The 16,995-nt window shown below is 40.3% G+C and overlaps 2 long non-coding RNA genes across 2 annotated transcripts; one reads left to right on the top strand and one right to left on the bottom strand.

The window, feature by feature from the left end:
• LOC110404937 lies at positions 3,071–10,121 on the bottom strand. The gene is made up of 4 exons (XR_002442584.1): positions 10,048–10,121; positions 9,873–9,939; positions 7,020–7,125; positions 3,071–3,196 (listed from the first exon to the last, which is right to left on the bottom strand). It is a non-coding gene; the product is annotated as an uncharacterized LOC110404937 (long non-coding RNA).
• On the top strand, positions 10,164–13,611 carry LOC110404936. Its single transcript, XR_002442583.1, has 2 exons — positions 10,164–10,266; positions 13,376–13,611. It is a non-coding gene; the product is annotated as an uncharacterized LOC110404936 (long non-coding RNA).

The following is a 16,995-nucleotide window of genomic DNA, read 5'->3' as shown; positions in this document are numbered from 1 at the left end:
TGCTGCCATGGCATTTTGTTCCCTAAAGACACTTGGTGCTGCCTCTTGCAGTTTTGCTAGTGCAGAGAAATTTTCCACAGATCCGTTCTGTGCTCCCACGGAAGCAGCAATGTTGACAAAGACAACCAGACCTTCCCTGCTTTCCATGGGCAAACACAGCTTGAGCACATTATTATCGGTTTATTTTGAGAACAAGCATGAGAGGCCAGTAAGAGTTCAGAACACATGTATTATTCTCTGTGCAAACAACAGGGGAGATAAATGAAAAAGTGAGAAAGGAAGGAAAAAGCAAGTATTTTATAATTGCTATCAAGTCCTGAATAGGAGATAGAGCAGAGGACGCCGGAGACTTTGTTCAGCTGCCTTCCTCAGTACATCCAATGGCTACATGCAAGAGATGAAACCAGTCTCCTTTTCTAGGCATGTAAGTACGAGCTTACAGTAGAGCTTAACTTAGAAACATTCTTACAGTCATGAAGATACAAACAAAAGACACTTTTACCCTGGCTTTAAGCCATGTGGTTAATGCAGCTACCAGGGCTAGGCTGAAGCTGCTGCAAGAAGCAATGATAAACTCTGTTTATCATCATACAGAGCTCAAACACAGATCTTGCAACACAAAGTGGAATCCAGCAAACGGCCTTAGCAGCACAACTTGCTGCCAGCTCGTCTCCGAGCTGTTTTGCTTGCCAGCACAAACACAGTGAAGACTGCATGGAAGTATCACCCTGAAGTGATAAGAAACAAACTAAAAGTCTGGCCAGCCTACCTGTTGCCTTGGTTGAAGTTCTAACACCATTTGCTACTAATATTTGAAGACAAATAGAAAGGATGCAATACTGCTTTTCATTTCCTGGCTTAAATTGCTGAATGCACTGCTTCATACCTAAATGCAGAACACTGTAAAGGCATTCATTGCCTAGCTCTCTTTGCATGAAACTGCCTGCTGAGAGCTGCCGTGAGCTTCTGTTTGCCCCAGCACACATTTCTTTCTGTATACTCATCATTACTTTTCTTGCCCTCCGATTATACAGCGAAAGTGTTCCTAGTCTGCTTTCTACCTTTAAGTCAACTCTAAATATTACACTTGTAGCTCAAACAATCGCACTGAACCTATATTCAGGTCAGGGAGGTGTAAGAGTCCAGAAAAAGAACCCTGAGGTTACACAGTGTCAAAGATGCTGCCCTGTCTGCGCAGCACACTCCTGGATATAGCCATCCTATTTACCATGGTGTGAAACGCACACATTAACATCTGGCCTCTAGACTGAGACTCAAAGCTACGGGTTGGCCAGCACACAGCCTTAGCCAGGTCCCTACTAGGCACGCAGGGACATGGTTAGTGGGCATGACAGTGATGGGTCGATGGTTGGACTAGATGACCGTAGTGGTCTTTCCCAACCTAAATGATTCTGTGATTTCCAGCTATTGCCCTGATGAGTAGAGCAGACAATAACAATAACCTTGGGATGACATAAGTTGAGCAAATATACAAATATACACCACAGGTGATTAATCACCTGGAAGGACTGATAATAACAATATAATTTCCTGTGAGAACAATTCTAAAAAATACAAACCCACAAGTCAAGGCATGTCAAAAACTGTAGACATGAAGTTTGGATGAATCATGGGCTCATGTTTTGCATTTACTACAGATGCAGACATACGGTTTACTGAAGTGATATCCTGTTATCTTTTAAATGAAAACCTGCCTAAGAAATAGAAAAGTCTCTGTCAGGATGCACAGGAAAATATAACTCTTCCTGAAGAGCGGCCTCTCTGGGACACAGAAGAACATTTTGAACATTTATGGCAGTAAATTTGCAGTGTTCATGGGCTCCTTGTTAGGTACTCCCTGGTTCAATTCTTGTTTAATTGCAGGAAGGTAAAGGAAAACTATCTGCTTGCTTGAACATAATCTTCCCCACTATATTAGCTCTTCCTTAAATAACAAATAACCAAAAATTAATTTCTCCCTACCAGCCATAGAAAAGTATCTCAGGGAAAACTGAAAAGTTTGATTTCCCAATGCCCCCATCACACTGCAGCTGTAACAGCCCAGTGTCTTTGTCAAGACCTGCAGTTTTCTTGTATTTTTTCACATTTGATTCCAGAATGTTGTCACAACAGTGGATCTGTGTGGAGAACTTAAAGGCAACCATTGCAAGAAATGCTCAGTCTCATGGGTCTCTATTCTAAAATCTTTCTGGAGGAAAAGAAAAAAATATATGTACATATTGATATATGGTAATATCGTGTATTACCCTGGAACTGCAAAGAAAAAAAAAAGAAATCGTTGCGCTTATATTCAAAATAGTTTCAATAAATATAAAAAACACAGCAGTTTAAAATGACAGGAGTTTTTAAAATCTGTAATTTATAAAGGTATCTTTGTAATTTTCATATCTGGAAAAGCTGTTCGGGCAGTTTTAGAAGCTCACTGTAAATGCAACTGTAAACATCCAGTTGAAAAGCATAAAGATAAGTTGTGCATTTGCATTTTTATCTGTGTTGTCTTACAACAATTAATTGTGGAAATGAAATAGAGAAATGTGTATTAAACTCCAGGCTACTGGAAATTAATACACACAGGGAGTAAAAATATCTGGAAGTCAGGGATGACCTCCATGTTTCACAGGAAGATTAATCAAAGCACAAGTTAAAGTTTCCAATTTAGAGCATGTCCTATTTCATAACTATACAAGCAATATAACAGTTTCAGCAGAGCTTTTAGATTATCTGATGGTAACAACTAAAGCCAGTGCTCCAGTTTTTCAGGCATGAATCACCATACACGTAAGTTAGAAGTGTGTATGTTTAACTGCAGCAAATTTTAATCATAGGTTATAGAGTGGCACATATACATTTGAACACGCACCTTCTGCAAAGCTGCTGTTTGCAATCATTTTCAAGCTATTCAGAACTCAACAGGGCAGATCCAAGCTGATGCAAATTGTCATGGCTGCGTGAAAGGCAATGAGGCCAATACAAACTTACACCAGCTGGGAATGGATCCTCATAGCTGGCTATTTAAAGAATCAATCTTAGAAGACTTACTTACTCAGGTGACTTCTCTGACTTGCAGCTGATGGAGGCTGGATGTGTGAGCAAAGGCCAGGCAGAACCCTGAGGTGCTGGGCCAGAGCATCTCACAGCAAAATTTAGCTCCTGCTTCTGTCCCAAAGTGGTACCCCTGGAAAAAACGTATTAATTGCAAATGTAATCAGCTTAAGCTCATTGAATAAGCAAGTGAATTCTCTCAAGCCATACGAAGCTACAGTCCCTGTGGAACATAATTTTAATTTAATGTTCTTATGTTAATAACTAAGAAATGTCATGGCATTTAAAGTGCAGGACTGCATTGTAGCCAACTTCTCATCAAATTTAAGGCTGCACCCCATCACCAGCTGAGGGAAGAACCTGATATGGGGCAAGCAGAAGGCAGGGGGCCAGATACTGCTTACAGTTAAAGTGAAAGCCCACGCTTTTGTTCTTAACATGGGAACTCAGGGCTGTAGTTCAACTATGGGCAAGCAGTTCTGCTCAATTGGAAAAAAAACACACAAAATGCAGAATACCTATCTAAATGAAAATGATCCAGTTTAATGTAAACCAATACTGAGACGACTTTTGAGAGTCCAAAAATGCCTCCCAAACTCCCAAGTAACAAACAACTGCTAAGATGCAGAATTAGGAGCACAGTGTAAGCAAATCAAACTGTTGATCTGAGCATCCTCATCACCTGTTAATTCTGCTGAGGACTCATCAGCAATTTTTTTTATATTAGTCTTAATATATAATTAGTGTTAATTATTACTTATTTCTGTGTAGCAGATGTGTTCTGCCTTCTAGATCTCAGGACATATAAAACTTTCAATACAGCAAATTGCCGTCCATTAAGAAACAGAGAAAAGTACAAAATAACCTCATTTTCACTACTCAAGAACAACCAGGGAAGTTAAGAAGCATGCCCAAAGAACCCACCTCTAGCCATTCTCCCAAGCTCCCACATTACATGTTTTAGCTGTAGTCTCACAGTTGACCTTAGACAAGGCTATATATATAAAGGCACAAGGCCACTGATTTAGCCATGACCCAAGTTAACTTTGCAGCTCACAAGCTTCTCTCCAAATGTTATTCCTATGCTTTAAAAAGTGAGGACTGCACCTCTTTTTTGCATTTTTTCAGAATCACGTAGAGACATATGTAACCGAGCTCCTCATTTCCATCAATTTTCAGTGGAGCAGTCTCTTGCATTCCTGATGTAGGAGGTTTGAGACTTTTCCCTTGAATCTCCATTTCATCTTAACCCTCTCTAAAAACACTGATCCAAAGCTTCTTACAGGTAATTCTGAGCTTCTTATGCATAAGGGTCACTTCAAAGGAATTCTTTAGCCCCAGACTTCAGAATTTCAAAATCGTCAAAACCATTCAATGTGGTTTTGATCAGAAATATAAATTCTAATAAAATTAAAACACTGCTACAGCTGAAGGGAAACTTCACAAGTATTGAAAAAGCCATTTTGTTCACAATGCATTACTTGCCCAGCTGCTGTACTGCCCATACCCCTTTTTACATCTGGACTTAGGTCTCCAAGTCACTCAGATGGATCTGAAAGAACCGTGCTCCTTTGCACATATTTCTGCATGAGCAAACATAATGGAGTTGAGTGCACGTTAAACAACCCATCTTCAAATAGGGCTGGACACAGAAAACTTATTTATTTTTTTTTAATCAAAGATCTACAGCTAGATCTACAAGATCTACAGCTAACTTAATGTCCATAGCACCACACACAGGTGTTCAACAGCGTGAGGAAGACACCAGCTTTGTGGGAATCTGCAAGTCACCCTCTGGAGTAGCTAACCCTGGAGTTTCTGGGAAGGAGACAACAGAGCCCTTGGAGGGCACTGCAAAGCATTTTATTCAGTGCATGTACAGAGCCTAGCACATAGGCTCTTTAGCCTGGAACACCTTGGTGCTGTTGCAGAGGGAATGACTAATAAGCATAATAAGATCATAATTAACCTATTAATTAATTAGTTCCCATCTTCTTCAATGGAACGCTTTTCCTGTATAAACAGCAAAGCAGTCAGAAAAACACTTGCGTCCATACAGACTGATAATCACAGCTCACCTGGCTGCCAGAGTTAATGAACATTGATCTCTGTTTGAAAACCCTTTTGATCCAACACTTGCTTTTACCCATCAGTTCTGCGTCTTTTAGATTTTCTGTTTTTCCTCCAGGGAGGGAAGAGAAAAGCCCTGGTCAGAGTTGGAGCCCTGTGTGCCGTTGAGCACTGCCTGCCTCGCCACTGCCGCTGCACAGCTGCAAGCGATTGCTCACAACACAAAGATGAGAAAAGTAAGTGAAAAGGATTGCATAATGATCGATGACATGCACTGATGAATGGCATCTGCTTTTATATAATTGTAGTTCTCGAAGCAGCAGCATTAGGCTGGTTATCTGCCTTCAGAAACAAACTGTCAGCTGCAGGATCTCACATTAGCAATATCATTAGCCAGCTCAGTGTTGGATGAAAACCTTATCTTAAACACTCCTACTTATATTGAACTTCACCCACCCGTGCTAGTCATTTAATTTTAATGTTCCATTTCACCCAATGTATTTATCTGTTTTTTACTTCTAAATTTTAATCTAAGTCTCATTTCCCTTTTTAGTGAAAAAGCTGTGTTTAACTTCACTGTACTTCAGCTCCATGACTCAATACAATGGTTTATGTCGTTTTCTACTGAGCTTTAGAAACATGAGAAAAATACAGTGTTGATGAGGACTGTATTGAATAGCTCGCTTCTCATTATCCCAGAGAAGTTCTATTATAATAGAGTACAGAGATTACCTTTGGGCTAATAAGATGAATGAAAAAGCGACCTAAAGCCAGACTTTTGCTCACATTGCAAAGATTACATTTACAGCATGTTTCACCTTAGGCTCTCTGCTCATGTTTACTGAGACTTAAATATCATAATCCCCATGAGGAATTTAAAGCATAAGGAAATTAAATAACATTTATTATTTAGGACATTAGTAACATTGTTAAGAAATATCAATTCCTTTGTCAATCCAGTGCCACCCTACCCCGAACCAGACGAAGGGGTTGTAATTACTGTCTGGAATGATATGCACTCATTCCACATGACACAGCTACCGAGCTGGAATCCTTTCCTTTCTGCCTCCTCCCATCCTAGATCTGCTGTGTGCTCACTGTTGTCTCCATCTTGTGCTACAGCAGCAGAATTTCTAACCAAAGACCTCAGACAACAGCACAACAGTGGCATACCTCGGCAAATACTTATTAATATGTTTAATCTATGTGAGGGTAAGCAAGACAACTGCCAGCCAAGAGCTGGAGCCCAGTTGTGCCATCTTCAGTAAATACACAGTGTGGTAAGCAGTCCCTTCACTTAAGATCCGAGATTTCCTCCCAGTTCTCACAGAATTTTCCCTACAAAGCACCGGAGTAAATCTTTGTGGTGCTTCAGCAATAAGTTGTCATCACTATGCTTCTGACAGTTTGGGAAAAAAGCTCCTTTTACGTCTGCAATTTCTATAGCTCTGTATAAAAAGAAAATGGAGCCAAAGGAACAATGTCCAGCAGTAAAAATACAGATAGTTAGGCCCTATGTCTTATGTTCTTTTCTTTCACAGTGACCTCTAAGATCTAAAGGGGAAGGCAAAGATCCAGGACTAGGAGTTAGGAGCCAATGTGACCTTTTCTTTAAGCTAGACAATAAACAGTAAAGGGTATTGTTAATACAGCGCACAGGCATTTAGCCACATGTCTCATTAACTTTAATGGGAGTCTCACCTAAATATCTGATCATCACTTCAAAAGTATACCCTAAAGTGCAATGTCTGGGGAAAAAAATTGCCCAGAGAACGTATAAAAAAAAAGAAGAGAAATATGAAACAGCAAAGCCAGATACAGAAGTACATGTGTGCGTGGGAATACATAGGGGTTATTTGCATGTTCTGTGAAAAAAGGCAGCTCACCTCTCAGCCAGGCACGAAGGTGCTTCGAAGCAGTCAGTCGAGGTAAAACATAACTAGCAGGAAAAAGGTATCAAAGGACTGGTTCCATTAGCAGCAGCAGGGAGAGCTGAAGCAAAAACATAAGGGGAGTCCATGGGGAATATCAATCTGCAAACCCCAGTGTGACAGTTTTACGTTCCACCATAATTTAATATAATAGAGAGATGTAGGCACTAAAGCATTCAGGTTAAAGTATTCATGAATAATAAAATCATCTTCATTTTATCTGGTCACATTCTATTCAAAATTATTTTACTATCTTCCAAAGGGTAAATCTGGCAAGGTTTTTGAACATGTTAAGATAATTTAAAAGTAACTGCTTAAGTTGTTTAAGCCTTTAATGGCTTCTTCCATGTCAGTCTCCATGAAAACTATGAATGGAAGAGGAAGAGGAGAAATACAGCATTCGTATAGAACAGAAGGGGTCAGGTTGTACTCAATAGGATTTAAAGAACACATTTGCACACAACTAATTTCACACGTAAACACTGAAGTGTTTTTTAAAAACTAGCTTTGATTATCAAAATGACACTGAACAGAGCTGCTCTTTCACATTTACAGAATTATCACTGCTGGTTTTACTGATACAAATGAATCCTTAGAACCTAACTGATAAAGCCAGTATCATTTAGCGTGGTGATCCCAAACTTTTGTTCTTTCTGAGCCTTTTGGGCAGACAGGCAGCACAGCGTGCTCATGGCACCATTCCCCTCACCACAGGGACTGCTGCCCCATACTGGGACAGCTGTATGGCTCCCTTCGGCACTGCGTGCTGCCACAGCACAGCACAGAGACACTCGAGTTGTTCTCACAAGCCAGCACAGGTTTGCAAAGCACGATGAACTCCTCAGGCCCCACGTGCTGCCCCAAGCCAAAGCGCAGTCACCCACTGCATTATGCGGGGTCACCACGCACGTTGCCTGGCAGTTGCACTGCTGCTCCACACACCCTCACAGCTCGTTTAAGCTTCTGAGCCTTGTAAATCAGGGTGCAATTAAGATATTTTTATTTTGAGTACTTCATGAGGTTTTTTTTTTTCCCTGTATGCACTAGGCCTGATCCAAAAAAGCTTTTGGGCACATGCTGAAAACACATGAATAACCAAATGGCTTCAAGCTGCTTGGTTCCTCCCTTCTACCCTGGGATTTGGCATGATTTTCCTAGAGCCAAGCAAAGGAAACTGCAAATCATTAACTAAATAATCTTTACCCATGACAAAGACATTAATCAAAATGTCGGCATCCATGTTCCAGAGGGGCATTTAAACCATCATCTATTCATTCTTTCCAATATTACCCAACGTCACTTCTGCTGAGCAGCATTCAGCCTTCCCTCCAAAAGTACGGAAGTAAACTAATTTTAGCTTTATGTAACAATTTCCATGTAAAAATGTAGTATTTATGGGACTGAGTAAAACAAAAAAATCAGCTGTGAAAGCCAATATTGTGTCAAACAAATAGGAAATATTCAGTATCTGAACACATGCAGCCTGCCACCTGGACAAACGTTTTTAATAAAAAATAGCCACTCTCTTCTTCTCAACAGTGCAAACCTGATTGTTAAATTCCCATGTGCCCTAGTACCCCCTCCCTTTCATTTCCCAACAATTCCAATGCTTCAATTTTAAATCCTTCAAGAGCAAATCTTCAACTGTGCATAAAATGTTAATTCAGCAAGCAAAAAAGCCCAAACCAAAACAACCCACACCCCCTTCAAACCTATATCACCACGCATTTATTCCTCCTCAAAAAGAAAGCATTTTTGTCATGAGCTACACAAAACACAAGACAATATATCTGGAAATCTTGTTATATTACACAAATTATCCTGCAATTGGAAACAAGGCCGTTCTACTTCTCCAGGGAGCAGGAAACCAATGCAAAAAAAAATAACTTTCCAGAAAATATGTTGTTTCCTTTTTATTTTATTGTTTATTAGAAAACTAAGGAGAAACAAATGGAACTGATGTTTTATTGTGAATCCCTGCTACAATGTATAATTGTGGCACTGAATACGCTTTTCCTTTTGGAAAAGATAATGATTAGTAAGTCGGAACAAATATAAGACCTTGGAAAAATATAGGAATAAAAATAGTTTTATAAAGTGATGCAATTATCATAATTTTTAATACAAGTCCTCTTGGCTTTGATAAAGTATTTTATTACTGTAGAGTATTCCTGCAGAGAAGGTAAAATGACTGACAGCATGCCTTGATGGGGGGGGTGTATGTCAAGCACTCTTAATACAGACTCAGTCAAGAAAAGGTTTCCTGAAAAAATGCCATAACTTGGCATGTATCAGAAGCCTCCTTAACAGAGGTTAAGCAAAACCTTGTCATTAAGTCATAAATCTGATGTAATTTAAACCAGCTTTAGTGTGGTTGAGGAAATTCCACTTCTTTACAAGGTGGAGTCCATGGGATCAGCAGGGGACTTGCACCTCGGCTTTAGTACCTGAATAGGAACCATGAGGACACATACAAGCTTGTCTTCAGTGGGTCATAGTTTTGCACACTGCAAGTCTTCTGCAATCTATGTTTTACTTACATGGGTAATAAATTCTAATGGATTTAAAATTAAATTAAATTCTAATGGAGTTAAAACAGGTTTACATGAATGAGAATCAAGTAAATGTAAAGAATTTACAATATATTTTTAGTTGAAAAAATGGGTTCATTGTGAGATTTATTCAGGTAATTTCTCATCCTATCTTCCTCAGTGTTAATGAAAACTATTGCTTATCTAGCTGTTCATTATACAACATCCCCATCATGTAAGGTGACCAAGGCTTTTGTTCTGATCTTGTATTTCTTACTTCTTCTGTTTCCAGAAAATGATCAGCAATAAAAGTAATCAAGTACTTTGCTCTTCATTTATGGTTGCTGGAAGATAAAAACATTAAAAGGAAAACCTTTCAATTATTGAGGTTGATGTTTGGTCTCCCATTTTCATCATACAGCCTCAGATTTCTGAAATTCAGATAAATTAACCTATTTCTCAGAAGAGTTCATCAACCTGGACCTCACAACACCCTTGTATGGCTCTATCCACTGTTTCCCAGTCCATTCCAGGATCTGGATTTTGCTTATGATGTCATTCATGTTTTTTGCACATCATCGCTCGTGACCTAACGCCCAACTGCTGCACCCATGCCTCTTCCCTTGGCCAGATCAATTCCAGCATTGGGCAGATGGAGTAAATAAAGATAGGTAAGTGCATGCAGAAAACAAATAATTAAAGGACACCATTTGTATCTGCTGTAAAATGAAGGGTGGAACCAATGAATGTGGTAAATGAGCAGTTCCTTGATGCTTGTGAACGTAGGCAGAGGTAAAACAACATCTAAGCAGGTCAGATACCTTTTTTCCCACCATATATTACTGTAAGGTCCACTAAAATCACAGGTCATCAGCTTTTTTTTTCCTCTCCCGTTCAGGAATTGTTTTTTTTCCCCTCAGGAACTGTGGCTCAGGTGCTGCATCAAGAACACTGGGCAGAACAGAATACGGCTTGTCTTTACAGTCTGAAGACCCAAATCTGTCAGCGACTTACAGCATCTCTATCATACGCTGTAGTCACAACAGCAGATTGCAAAAGTTCAGCTAGTGTCTGCCTCATACTCCACCTTCCAAGTTTACTTCACCCACTTGTTTCAACATAAACATATAGAGCTTGAAGACCTACACTGCACAAAACATTTAGGTTCTTTACTGATCTCCATTTCTACCCAAATTTCAGCCAAAATAATATATATCCTTGAAAAGACCAGATTATAAGTAACATCTTTTCCTATCATTCTGTTTTCTTAGTGATTTAATCTTTGTAACTTGAATTGGGTGGTAAAGTGCAGCATTATGGATGTACTAGATTAACTGATGTTGCAGTGAGCAGGCAAAAGAAGGGGGAGAAGTCGGGCAGTAATGGGATTCCTCAGGCTGAATATTTGACTTGTAAAAGGTTGGAGAATCTCCACTCTGAGGACTAAGAGATGTTCTTTTTCACACATCAGTTAAGTGCTATTGTTTTGGAGACTAAGGTGTTCTGTTTGTTTTCATTTGCTGGTTGTTTTTGTTTGTTTGTTTGTTTGTTTGTTTTGAAGAACTCATGTTCTGAAAAACACAGTTTTGGGAAACAAAATCATGAAGTATTTATCAAGCGTGTCACGTCTGAGTAATCATTCAACACAAAAGTCAAAAGTAACAAGTTCTCTTTTGAGATTTCAAAGGTTTTTTTTTCAATTGAATATTTTCATTTAAGAAATTTCTAGAACTTCTGTAGAAAAATCAAACCTTAGCAAAGAAAATATTTTCAGTTAAAAAAAATCCTCACTTCAGGCAGAAAACCAAATCAGTTCTCCATTCAATTCTAATTTCTGTGTAAACTTATTCTTCATTATGAACACAGGAGCTTGATGAGGTCTAAGCTATGGGCCTCTTCATCTGCAGTATGCAGCAATTTCCTGCTCGAGATGTTCATTATTTCTACAGGCATCAGTCCAGTGGAATAAGTAGGCTAGACAACTATTGCTAGATTTTAAACGTAAAAAACATCGCAGTAATCCCAGCCACCTAGGCTCTACCACAATAGCAACAAGAACGAGGTTTGGCTGAGTGAGGGCCACCTGGCTGGGATGCTGCTGGGAAAGGCATTCCAGAATGGTAGTGCCATGAACCAAGAGGCTGAGAGTGCAAAGCCATGATTTGCAGATTAAACTCAGGGTTTAGGGAATTTACTGGATGCGTAACTGGCAGCAAGAGCAAAGTGAAGGTTTGTTGGGCCAGAAAGTTTTGGATGAGAAATGTGGTATAATTCTTCCTGCAACTCTGTAATTTTAAAATACAGCAGCAAGCCCCACTTGAGGCAGCCCTCAGAAGCCATTTGAAAGGCAAAGCAGTGGCCACCTGCCTGCTAGACAGAACTTCTTGATTGCAGCACATGCCATTGCTGTTCTGCTCCATGAACTGGCTGCCTTTGGGCTGCCAGGTGGATCCCAAGCTGTTATTATCCTTGAAACCCTTCATGGTAAGAAGGGTTTCAGAAAGGCCTACCAGAAAGGATCTCCCTTCCTCCCTCTTCATGCCATCCTGAAGTATCTAACACCAGAAGAGATATTCAATGGAGATGTCCGTGGCTGAAGTGAGGGCAAGTCAAGGACCCTGGAATGAGAACAGCCAGGTGCAGTCACAGAGGTGAATAGAGAAGAGGGATTAAAGAGGTACCCTCTGTCAGGTGCTCAGCACCGCTAATCTGGAGCAACCATGCAACTGCTTTTCCAGAACTCCAGTAAATTCCTTTACAGAATGTTGTCCTACTGGTCTGTCCCATATTTTGTTTGCTAAACCTTTTAACAGACCGGGGGTAGAAAATTGCAAAAGCCAAAATAAAAAGACAAATACTGTCTGGGTTCCTGCAGCAAAACACATTGCAGGGCTGGCAGTGGATATTAATACTGCAGTTTCAGAAAAGAGTGTTTTGAACACGTGATCTATGTTTCTGCTACCTGCAGACATTTTTAAATTAAAATGAAACTAAACAAAAAATATTTATTAGAGGTCATCAACTTATTGTTAAATGTGTGATAGTATTGTCATCATTTTGGCTCATAGAAATTCGACTCAGTGGTTTAAACAAGGTTGTGTCAGGTAATGTTCCAATAAAACAAAAGGACAGTTCTTGCCCTAAACAGCTTACCTGTACAACAGCATATATTGCCTTTGCTACTGCCTCTCTATTTTCACTTGTCATAACAAAGAGAACATCATTGCTGTTGCTGCAAAATAAATTACTATCCTATCTATGGATCTTAAATTCTTAAGCTGAATTCTTACTTTCAGCTGATCTTTCTTTGACTTCCACAGGAAGGTTATATATGCTTCTCTTACAGCTTCGTTCCCTCCCCCACACCCTCCCAGTCCCAGATCAGGTTCTTCATGCAGAGTGCTGGGAAAAATTAAGTTGGGTTTATGTTAGGACAAGGGTGTTCTACTTCAGTTATTTATTGCTATAATCACCCCACGGAACTGTGCTTTTCTCAAATTGCACATATAAATTATCAGCTATTACTCCCTCCTACAAAGGTTGATGCAACCTCTTGTTTTACAGGTATAGTGAAATGTAGAGGTTAAAACATGCTTATGACTTGACTTTTTTCTTGCTTCACCAACTGCAAAGAAACAGAAAAAGAAGCCAACACATTACCATATGAGCAGCTTATATGCTAACTGGAATTATATATAAGCTTTGTGAAGCATTCTGAAATGCTGTACATGAGCTTTGAGAGATCGAGCTTCTCACTCCTATTCATTTTTCAATTTTCAGCTTCAAAGATCTTGGACATTCTCCTCTAGGCTCATCTACAAGCAGGAATCCAAGGTCTAGTCACATTGAATGAGTTTCTCAGACAGAGGATTTGTTGCAGCAGTATTGAGACAAACCAGGAGAAGAAAAAAGGAAGAAAGTTTATGCAATGTTAGAGTTGCTTTCATTTATCCCATATGCCATGACAATTCTATTGTCCTTCAGAGATGAAAGTAAATGAACTTTGTGGAATATGACTAAGATTACGTGTTTATGTACTTTATAATCTGCTTTTCACTGTCTTTTGTGTACTTCCATGCAAAACTGTTCTCTAAGGTTCTGTGTTAACTATTGTTGGATATACAAGAGCCCCACTGACTGCTGACAATCAACACTACTGCACAAGGCTCTACTCCAACTAGGGGTTTAGTGAGATAAGCATGGGAGAAGCCATGCCATCTGGTGAAGTCAGTCACAGGTAGAATTAGAAGATGCCTGCGAAAGCTGATGTCAAATGCTGTTTGCTGAGAAAAGTCTGTCAGAGAGGAAGTGTTTGTCAGCAGGAAGGTAAGTGGTATATAATCACCACCTCGACCCCTTCAGGTATTAGAAATGGGTCTCTCAGCTGTGGTCTACTCATGAAAGACTGGATGAGGAACCAGTGCTATTTATATAAAAATAATACTGGACATATAGAAATATCACCGAAGTTATGGGTATAAGCATTTTAAACTGCAGGTATATCATACATACCCTAAAGAACCAGGCACATGGCTGTGGGTCTTAACCACAGCTCTGACAACTGCTCTCTACTTTTTATTTTTAAGATCTGCCCTTCTCAAGCCTTTTTTATCCTGTTTTCTCCCCATAGGCTATTTACTGTGTTCTCCAAAAATCAGTGCTTTTCAGGTTTGCAATGCTCATTCCCCTTACAGCTGTATAGGTAACGTATATACACCTCACCAAAGAAGAAAGGCTCCCAAGCCTCCTGAAAGCCAAGACCGTGCTTTCTTTGAATTCCCTCTCACCTTTTCCTTTCCAGTCAGCATCGATTTAAGCATATGCTCTCCCTCTCCACCCAGTGGGGGTAAGACATTTACCTGTGGCTGTGACACAGCTGTTGTGGCCTCTAGCAGCATGGGACAGAGCACAGACATGGCACACATCTTCTCTACTGCAGACAGTTCATCTCAGTGCAGGTCTCTCTACGTGAGAGAAGCTATTCAGGGTGCGCTGGTGCAGGACTGCCCTACAGTACCCCACTGGCCTTGGGGGTACATCCCAGCCTCTGGCCAAGTTCTCGGCTCCGTGCTCCACGCTGTGTGAACCACCAACAGGAGAAGCACAGGGCTGCACCTCCCCGCACAGGACACAGTCCCACGATAGCTGAGCACAGCAGGCAGGGCAGGCCCAGGGACGGCAGCAAACTTCAAGCAGGACTCCAGATCATGAGGTACGTTTGTGACAATAACAGATGTATGAAATGCAGCCAAGAGAGCAACCACCAAGTCCAAGTTGAGATAAGCTCAGCCCACGGCCACCCACAACTCTAAGAGGAGAGCCTGGGCCTGTGAGTGAGGCAGGCAGCTGAGGCCTGTCAGGATCCCCAAGGCCTCTGACTGCCCTTGGGGCCTGGTGCTACCTCCTATTCCCTATTTACAATATTCAAACTCAGCAAACAATATCTAAAAATCATCCAGGTGGAGGTGCTACTGAGATACAGAGGGATGTTTTCATACCTTTATATTAAGTTCAGCAAGGCTGTGGTGCCGGAACTTCTGGGTTTCGCTGGGAGCTGTATCAGCAACCAGCAGTACTGGAGGATACAGCACATGACTTTGTTCATACAACACATCACATTGACCAGTCCTTTTATCCATCTGAGCATTTAAATAAGTTCTTACTAGGAAAAACTAACTAGAACTGCAAAAAAAAAAAAAAAAAAAAAAAAGAGCAAGGTAAGGCAAGGACAAATACATAATTATCCTGAATGTGGAAAAAAAAGGTGGTGCAGCAGAAGTTCATGTTCTCCTGTGTGGAACACAGCCCAGTTAAATGTACAATTTAGATGCAATAGTTTTCTCTGGCTGGGAAATCAGTTTGATTTTTTTCACCAGCTTATCCTTTTAAAATTTTCCCAGAGAAAAGAATGACAATAGAACTGAATTCCTTCTGCAGGCTGCACAGATTCATTAGTGACATTATCAAAATAATGATTTCAAGCATGTGTCAGCACAGGAAACAGCACTGCACTTTTATTGAGAGTCATCCAGCATTCCACTTCTGCCATAATGTGAACACACAGCTTTGCCATCCCCACTGCAAGAAATACAAGGTCTTTAAAAAGCTATATTTGCCATGTTCCTACACATGCTCTCCTCGTAATTTCAGATATCAAGGCCTGAGCTGGTAATCAAACAGTTTCCATTGCCCTCCAGAAGAAGTTTTAAGTAGTAGTGATCTTCTGATGTTATTCAATAGTCTTACAAAAATCAGCCATGAAAATGAGCAAGCCATATGTTTCTTCCCCCACTAATTAGGCAGCCTGAGTCAGACCCACAGCTCCTCTGAAGCAAGGTGTAGGGTGAAGGAAGCTCCACACCAATTGTGTTCCTCTGGAATCTAGTGAATCCAGTGTGCAAGGTGGTCCAGCACCCCTCCTTACTGCTCAGAAAACACAGCTTGGCAATTCCAGGCACTTCCACATCTATTCTGGAGCGCTCAGCAGCAAAATATGTGTTCCCATGCACACAACACTGGCCCCATACATGGAATTTGGATGGAAAATGATGGCTTTGTCTGAAATTGTTACTTGCCCACCAACAGACTGCAACTTGGAGAATATTTAAAAAGATGAGGAAAGGAACTGCTAAATTGAATGAGGAGAAGGTAAACTGAAAATTGCCATTGCAGCTGGGGGTGGCAGCAGCATGCAGCAATTTAAGGCAGTATGGCTGCCCTCAGGGCATGTGCTGTTTACCAAACTCTATCTAAGAGTATATGCAGCTTTTCCATTGAATATTTTCTCACCTAGACTGGCTGGCTGCTTACAACAACCCTCCACTCCTTTCTTTGTTTAGCTTTGTCAGTGGTAAACTCCTGTGAGAGTAATGCCTTGCCACCCATTAAAAGGATTGAAATTATAAACAAAAGCACAGGAATAAAAGGATGTCTGCAGGATCACATTGCTCCCTCTGTGTGTCTTTCCCTGTCCCAGCCTCAACAATTGCTGCTTAGTTCATATTTAGATTTTCCTGCTGTTCCCTCTTCTCAGCTAGTTTCTGTGCTTCAGGTCTCTTTTTCCCATTTTTACTGTGCTCAAGACAACCAGTCCTATTTTTAGCCAGCACTGCTGTTATAAACATGATTTATTTATTATAATGAAGTTAATGATTCAAGATTACAATGGAGGAGATACTGGAAGAGCCCACTGAAGGAACAAAGCATATAATGATATCAACCTGCCCACTAACCCTTCAGAACGGTCCACAAAATGAGCCTTCCAGTGCAGTGGAGCTAACTGAACAACGGATAACACTGAAGTTGGATATATAAATAATAATAATTAATAAAGCTTTGGTTTTTTAGAGCTTTCTTCACAAGTTTTGCTGAGGCATTGAGAAAATTCATAAAGCAAAATG

The sequence above is a fragment of the Numida meleagris genome, chromosome 11, assembly GCF_002078875.1.
Source record: "Numida meleagris isolate 19003 breed g44 Domestic line chromosome 11, NumMel1.0, whole genome shotgun sequence".
Taxonomy (NCBI): Eukaryota; Metazoa; Chordata; class Aves; order Galliformes; family Numididae; genus Numida; species Numida meleagris.
Note: the sequence above shows the minus strand (reverse complement) of the source record. Positions and strands in the feature narration are given on the sequence as shown.